The sequence below is a fragment of the Pleurodeles waltl genome, chromosome 11 (genome assembly GCF_031143425.1).
Source record: "Pleurodeles waltl isolate 20211129_DDA chromosome 11, aPleWal1.hap1.20221129, whole genome shotgun sequence".
Taxonomy (NCBI): Eukaryota; Metazoa; Chordata; class Amphibia; order Caudata; family Salamandridae; genus Pleurodeles; species Pleurodeles waltl.
In genome coordinates, this window is record NC_090450.1 from 428,009,022 (window position 1) to 428,017,708 (window position 8,687).

An 8,687-nucleotide genomic window follows, 5' to 3' on the forward strand; every position below is an offset into this window, starting at 1 on the left:
TTATCATTCCGGCCACTTCTCTGGTGTGTACAACCAGTCTTCCGCTGCATATGGTGTCTCTTTGAGAATCTGCCTATGGTCTGTGTTGCTGTTACACCGACATCTCCTGTGGACCACGAACTGCTGATGTCCCCGATGAGGGTTCATACACGGTCATGCCCCTTGAGACTGAGGTTGCTCCGCGAGGCCACCTATGAGCCTTCCGTTATAAATTCTACCATGGATGAGGAAACTGCAGCAAGTATCGATGCACCAGGAAATATGGCTCACTTCTGCTCTGTGGATCTGTTTGTCCGCCCAGCACTAGACTTTACTTCGGACGATGTTGACTCATTTTTGAGGTCCTTGACTGGTGACTTCGATGACATTTTTCAAGATCATGCGTATAACACATAATTTGATTAATTGACTTGCCATTCCTGAGTCCAAATTATGCAATTAAAATAGACATTTGCTATACTTGTCATAGTTGATATTAACATCTCTGTATGTATTTTTAGACAGATATGTTTTAACATGTTTTATCACATGCAGAATTTTTTTATTATTATCTTGATTTTTGCTTTTAGCTTTTAGTCAAGAAGTAGCTTTTAGCATTTGGGTTCCTGTACCTTCATCATACCTGTTACGGCAATGGGGGGGGTGTAGTGAATCCTAGTTCATTTTAATGGGATAGCAGGAGTTAGCTTAGCCGTTGGCTTGTAGACTCCTGCCCCCGTCACCTAGTGACTTTTAACCTACTTAGCTTGTTCTATCTTAGCCCATTTAATTATTTATTTCTTCTAAGATGGCTGCCTTGTTTATGGTTAGGCCACTTGTTATGAGTTTTATTATCAGTGTCACTGCGCCAAGGCGTCAAGATCTAGCACAAAAGACAAACAAACAGTAGGTGTTTACACTTAGGGATTTTCCCTCTCTATACTTTCGAGGGATTGTTGATATTAATTGCCGTCCCAAGCATGCCTGTTATCTATGGTTTTGGAATACACCTACGTCAGGGGACCTTGTAGATCTGTATAAATACATCACACTTTAGACAGATAATCAGAGGGATTCCGACCAGAGGGCATCGCCACCATCGCTGATACCGATGCTGCAGTCATCTTGACGCTGACCCAGTCTTCGTGTCCCTGTGGAGTCTGAGATAGAGACCTCATTCCAAGGTAACGAGGGTTGGGGGCTCCTCTCATGGACACAGCTTTGGCAGATTAGGTTTAGCAAACCCAGCTCTCCTTTAGGTAGGAGGTTAGGCCTAGTCTCATTAGGGTATTAGGGCATATTCCATCTTATATATACCTATATATACATATTTCTTTCATATATTGCAAAATGGTGGGGTCTTCATAACAATGACTCTCTTCTTCACAATACTGTTGCTTGGTATATTCATTATCATAATCATTGCAGTTCATGCAACTTATCGCAAATTGCAGTTATGTTAAAGAAAAACTATTATAACTTCACTGCATCTGTGTTATTGCCTTTGTATGAGACATAATATATCTGTGAGAAAAGTGTAATCTACGTTTAACCACGACATTCCCTGAGATATCTTATTTTTGAGTCCATGCGTAAACAACTGCGATAAATCACCTTTTACGATAGTGTTTCTGGTGAGGTACTGCTAGTGAGCCTGTAAGGTTTGGACAACAGTTGCAAGTTCGTTGGGGGTGGCCTTTGGCATTTTATTACTTTGGTGCGTGTCTGCACCACCGTATTTCACTTTGTTTCAGTGCATGTCTGCACCACCGTATTTCACTTTGTTTCGGTGCATATCTGCACCAATGTACCTTCTGTCTATGCAGCTGCAGCAGCTTTCTCCACACTGCTGGCCGTGCCATGGCCTTCTCGTCTTATTGCCGGGCTCCTGGGGGGTGGCCCTGAGCATTTTTCTTTCTCTTCCTGGTGCATGGAAGCACCTCGCCACACCTCAGTACTGTTTTCTGGTGCACGGCTGTGGGCCGCGTTCCCTTCTTGAAGGTGGGGGCAGGGGCGACCGGCCTGGCCGCATTTTGATGTTCCTCATTATTTTATTGAATAGTTCGCTATGCGCGACAGCTCCATGGCGTCTCCCCGTAGAGGCAGCTTTCGCTAACGCTGCGGGGACGTTCTTGTAATCAGGGGAGGTGGGAGGCAGCCCTGGGCATCTTCACTCGGTGCAAACAGCACCATTGCCCTCCCACGTTGCGGCTGTGGCAGGCTTTACTAATGCTGCGGGCCATTTCTGCAGATAAGGGGGTGGGTGGCCCTGGGTATTTCTTTTCGATTGTCTTTCTGTGCATGTCAACACCAGCACGCTGCCACCTCTGCGGGCTTTAGGGAAGGGCTTACTCCTGGCGCTGCACACCTCCTCTCCCCATGCAGGACAATCACGGGCTGAGTCTGCTTGTAGGCTCACCTCAAACCCGATGGGCTGCCGTGCACTCCATTATGGCTGTCACCACCTTCCTAGGGTCGCAGCACCCTAGACAGCATTCCCCATTCATTACACAGACCACGTCACAGAAGGGCGCTTCTTTGACTTTCTTGCTGTCGGACATTTCTCTCTCTGTAGTGGGCAGCCCCGGTCAGGTATGTGCAGGGGTGCCTTATTCTAAGGCTCCCTTCCCCCCTTGCACAAGATTGAAGTTGCTACTTGCAGCCACGTGGGATTAGACCCACTCGTCGGCATTGTAGTGTTGGGGGCCCTAGGCCCTCATGCTACTGAAATAACTCACGCAGACACAGTAGCATAGTGGTTAGAACTGGGCACGTGCGCCCGGGCCTTTTTATTGGCAGGGTCACCTGACTGGTGACGCCTGTGTTGGGTGGGTGTGGGTGTGAATGTAAGACCAGCCCTCAGCTGAGTGGCTGGCATAAACACTAGAACGTGTCCAGCAGGACACTACGCCACCCTAACAGGTACTTAAGAACTCGTAGTCCAAGGCTTGTCATATGCAAACGAATAATTTAATGGCGACGCATTTCGATCTCAAAGAGATCTTCCTCACAGCCAATGTAAACATTGAGGGCACCACCACCCTTCAAGACAAACAGATTACATCGCGAATGGCAAGGATGGTTACAGACATATATATTTTCATTTTTTTCTTGTATTGTAGTTTATATGTGTCCTTAAGTGCTACTTTCCACCTTATATACACATATGTGGGTGAATTATTATTATATTTTAGAAGGAAGACATAATGACCACTTGGTCGATACATATTATAGAGACTTTGAATACAGGTTATGTGATGTCTTTATATCTCATATGTGACACTTGTTTGAAAAGAGCTACATGATGAAACCATGTTTTGGTCATTGACAGTGTCTTGGATACATCACTTTTAGGGTTTTTATACTGGTACAAAAGAACAGTCAATTGATTAGCAAGTATATTTAAACTCATTTAACTCATGTCAATATCAAGTATATGAGTTTGTATATAACTTGAAAAAGGCAGTATATCCAAATTATAAGGAAAGGATGTTTAGGAGCTGGTTAGACAACAATTAAATGACCACTTGTACAGTACGCTCTAAGTAATTTTTGAAGGGGTATATAAACATCTACATGGTGTAATTAGAATATAATCTAATTCTCCTTTAAGGGGATATAGAAATAATGTCATCTGTTTGGGTTACAATTGGGTAGCTGCATTACAGTATTATCGAAATATGTATATTTTTTATTTATATATTTGTGAAATTTGTAATAGGTCACTATTTAGTTATTTGTTCATTTAAGATATCTGTAATTTATACATTTGAGTAGTCTCTTCTCCTTCAATTTTCAATTGGGTTATAGTCTTTTTGCCATTTTCAATGTAGTCTATTTGTCTTTAAAGGTGATGGTGCACTCAATGTTTATATATATATATATATATATATATATATATATATATATATATATACACCTTTCAGGCATAGACAGCTGTCAGCAAGCAATGAAACTGTCACAATAATTTGTGATTGTGTTCCCTCTAGAGAAAGATAACAGACTTTTGCCTAATTGCCTAATTGCAGTTTTGATGCCATAAAGTAGCGCAGAAGGTTTATATGCCTGCTGCAAAGAACAGATCTGTATTATATGTCAGTAGTTGAGTGGATTAGTGAAGCCAGCTGTTAACTGCACTTTAAAGCAAATGAAATGTATGTGTGAGGGGGGCTATGGGGAGTCGAAGGACGCTTTTGCTGGGTGGTAGTGAGAAAATAAAAGGAGGAGGTCATGGGACGGGAGCACCAAAAATTATCGCAATGGGCGCCACTAGCGCTAAAGCTGTGGTGATGAAATAGTGTGTCTTTTTCATTTTTTTCAGTGTCTTTAGAGAACCTGCTGACTTGAAGGAAGAAGCAAAGGTAAGGTGACTGACATTTATTGCTGCACACACTCACACACACACACACACACCAGCAATTTTGATGACAAGATATCTGCCTTTAACGTAGGCTAGTGTTTTAGAGGGACAGTTTAGCCAGTAGCAGAGATAGTGTCTCGTTGGATGACTGCTGCTGAAGCCATAACTCGGGTTATGGTGGACAGCTCTGAGGCACGATCAGAGACTGAAACAGCAGATACTGACACAGCATCTGAGGGAGAGGACAATGGAGCAGAATTTAGGACTGATTTTTCAGTCAGCAGAGACCCATCTGACGACACCTCTTCCAGTGATTCTGAGGGAGATGATGAGGACCGTCATGCTGTTCCTTCCCAAGCACAGTCCATGCAGTGGGACAACTGCAGGTTATCCCAACCCAAAGAGCAGGTATGTGCAGGGGCAAGAACACAGTGCTCTCTTGGCAGCCTCTCAATTTGGTTTAACATCAAATTCCACCTCTTACTGGTGACACTGGATATAAAGTTGATATGGCCAACTTTTTGCCTGTCGACTCTGTCCATCTCTTTTTGGATGCTGCCTTCCTTCAGAAAATTGTGCAGAAAACTAATTTGCGTGCAGAACAATTTCTGAGGGTGCATGGAGGCACTCTAAGGCCCCGTTCTAGGGCACACCAGTGGACTCCCACTTTGCTGGCAGAGGATATTTTTGGGCCTTATGCTCATAATGGGGTTAGTACAGAAACCCACCTTGCAGTCCTACTGGATGACTTGCACAGTTTGGGTAACCCCCATGTTCTCACCGTACATGAACAGAGATCATTTTTTGCTATTGCAGCGCATGCTGCAGTTCAACAAAAATTCTGCTGCATTGCCACAGGACCATCCAGACCATGACAGGTTGTTCAAAACTTGACCTGTCGTGGTACATTTGTTTACCAGGTTTCCAGAGATCTATACTGATTGAAAGAATATAGCAGTTGATGAGTCCTTGATCCTGTACAAAGGGCAGCTGCTGTTCAGATAGTTCATTGCGAGCAAAAGAGCTCGCTATGGCATCAAACCATACATGCTGTGTAAGGGCTCTTCTGGCTATGTGTACAGCTTGAGAGTGTATACAGGGAAGGACTCTACACTAAACCCTATAGGTTGCCCTCCAACTCTAGGGGTCACAGGGACGATTGTTTGGGAGCTTGTCCAACCACTCATTTACAAAGGTTAGAACCTTTATGCGGACAGTTTCTATACAGGAGTGGAGCTGTTCAGTGAGCTCTACAATGCTGTCACTGTGGCCTGTAGTAGACTTAATTTTAAGGATTCCCAAAGGACCATGTTTGCAAGAAGCTCCAGAAATCCCGGAGTACTGCACTGCATTCCAGCAAACTGCTTGCAGTCAAGTTCTTGGATAGGCGTGATGTATACATGCTCACTACAATTCATGTAGTCCAAGTCCACAAGCACACCTGTCTACTTGATTACAATAAGTACATGGGCGGAGTGGACAAGAAAGACCTTGTTCTTCAACCATACAATGGTGGTCATTACAACCCTGGCGGACGGTGTAAAAGGTGGGGTAATACCGCAAACAGGGCGGCGAAAAAAAAAAGGGAATTACGACCCTGGTGGTAACCGCCAACAAAGACAGCCACTTTAACACTTCGCCCGCCACAGCGGTACAGACAAACAGCGTGGCGGTCACCGCCAACAGACAGGCGGGAGACAAAGTACCCCCCACACTATTACAACACACCAATCCGCCACCTTTTCCGGGGCGGATTCACCGTGGATAAAAACATGGCGGAAACAGCCTTTGCTATGGGAAAACGCTCACCTCAACACACTCCACGAGGAACGACGACTCCATGGAGCCGGAACTCCAAATACTCCCTGCCCTCGTCTTTCTGCTCCTGTATGAACAACAGCGACGTAGGCGCAGAACATACCGGTGAGTACTGCATCTACGACACGGGGGAGGCAAAAGTTAGGGGGACACCCACCAAACACCCCCACCCCCACCCTCGTATAGTACAACATACACACCAATGCAGTCAAAAATATCACATTAACAAACCACAATCCCCCCGGAAGAATGCAAAGACAAAGCGAGATCCGTTCAAATATTGTAATGTGCCAATATACATGTCATATAAAAATATACTGAATCATATCTCGAAATCTCTCATATTTACATATACAATACAAGAAGTAGTGCAGATATGTACACAACAATGTCCGTGCACCAACAGTCCAAAAAAGCATGGGCGAGGCCCACCTGACCAAAATCCGAGAGAACACTGCTGGGGCATCAGATTGAAACACTACAGGCACCTCAGGGGGAAGGGAAGGGGGGGCACCTCAGCCACATGACTGCAAAGCCAGATACACGACAGGGCTCCATGCCCATTGATGTATCCTGGGGAGTGCAAAGCCACAGTCTCACAATTCTTTACAGTGGGTGGGTTGCCCACTGTGCCATCCTGGGGAGTGCAAAGCCACAGTCTCTCAAGTCTTTACAGTGGGTGGCTTGCCAACTGTGCCATCCTGGGGAGTGCAAAGCCACAGTCTCTCAAGTCTCTACAGTGGGTGGCTTGCCCACTGTGCCATCCTGGGGAGTGCAAAGCCACAGTCTCTCAAGTCTCTACAGTGGGTGGGTTGCCCACTGTGCCATCCTGGGGAGTGCAAAGCCACAGTCTCTCAAGTCTCTACAGTGGGTGGCTTGCCCACTGGACCATCCTGGGGAGTGCAAAGCCACAGTTTCTCAAGTCTTTAAAGTGGGTGTGTTGCCCGCTGGACCATCCTGGGGAGTGCAAAGCCACATTGACGCAAGTAGATGCAGATCTCAACTGGTACTGGGTGGGACTGGTGGCCAGACTGGATGAGTCTCCCCGTGAAAGTTCCTGTCCTGTCACTGTCCCAGCTGCACATGGGAGAAGGATGCCTGATGTGGTGGCCTATTCATACCTACACGGTGTTTGCCCTGATCAGCGGTCTTCACCATGGCGGTCTTGGCCTTGTTCAGCGGTGTTTTGCCATGGCAGTCTTGGCCTTGTTCAGTGGTGCTTTGCCATGGCTGGCTATGGACTGTTCAGCGGTGCTTTGCCATGGCTGGCTATGGACTGTTCAGCGGTGCTTTGCCATGGCTGTCTTGGCCTTGTTCAGCGGTGCTTTGCCATGGCTGGCTATGGACTGTTCAGCGGTGCTTTGCCATGGCTGGCTATGGACTGTTCAGCGGTCTTCACCATGGCGGTCTTGGCCTTGTTCAGCGGTGCTTTGCCATGGCTGTCTTGGCCTTGTTCAGCGGTGCTTTGCCATGGCTGGCTATGGACTGTTCAGCGGTGCTTTGCCATGGCTGGCTATGGACTGTTCAGCGGTCTTCACCATGGCGGTCTTGGCCTTGTTCAGCGGTGCTTTGCCATGGCGGTCTTGGCCTTGTTCAGCGGTGCTTTGCCATGGCTGGCTATGGACTGTTCAGCGGTGCTTTGCCATGGCTGGCTATGGACTGTTCAGCGGTGCTTTGCCATGGCTGGCTATGGACTGTTCATCGGTTTTCACCATGGCGGTCTTGGCCTTGTTCAGCGGTGCTTTGCCATGGCGGTCTTGGCCTTGTTCAGCAGTGCTTTGCCATGGCTGGCTATGGACTGTTCAGCTGTGCTTTGCCATGGCTGGCTATGGACTGTTCAGCGGTAGCCTGAGATGGCGGTTCAGATACTGACATTGGGGTGTGGCATGACGAACTCCACACTGGACATTGGTGTGTGGCACGACGAACTCCAAACTGGACATTGGTGTGTGGCATGACGAACTCCAAACTGGACATTGGTGTGTGGCATGGCGAACTCCACACTGGACATTGGGGTGTGGCATGACGAACTCCACACTGGACATTGGTGTGTGGCATGACGTTCCATCATCGCCCAGCGGGACTGTGGGATCCTGGTCCCTCCTGGGCAATGACTCCGGCGGTGGTCTCCTGACCAGTGACGATACTCGGGCCCTCCTGGGCACTGACTCCAGCGGTGGTCTCCTGACCAGTGACGATACTTGGGCCCTCCTGGGCAATGACTCTGGCGGTGGTCTCCTGACCAGTGACGAAACTCGGGCCCTCCTGGGCAATGACTCTGGCGGTGGTCTCTGGACCAGTAATGACGGGGCTGGCAGTTGTGTCTGGACCGCCGCAAATGATGGCGCACTTCTCCGCCGTGACACTCACAACAGGCTGGTCAGACTTCCTCGGAACCTTCCCCACCTTCTTTGGAGTTACAGCTGACTCAACAATCGCCTTCGATCCCATTTCAGTTGTTGTCCCACCAGGAGTCTTGACACGGTCCCGTTGTCCACTGTCCAATTTCGGTGCCTTCACAGGGGGTGGG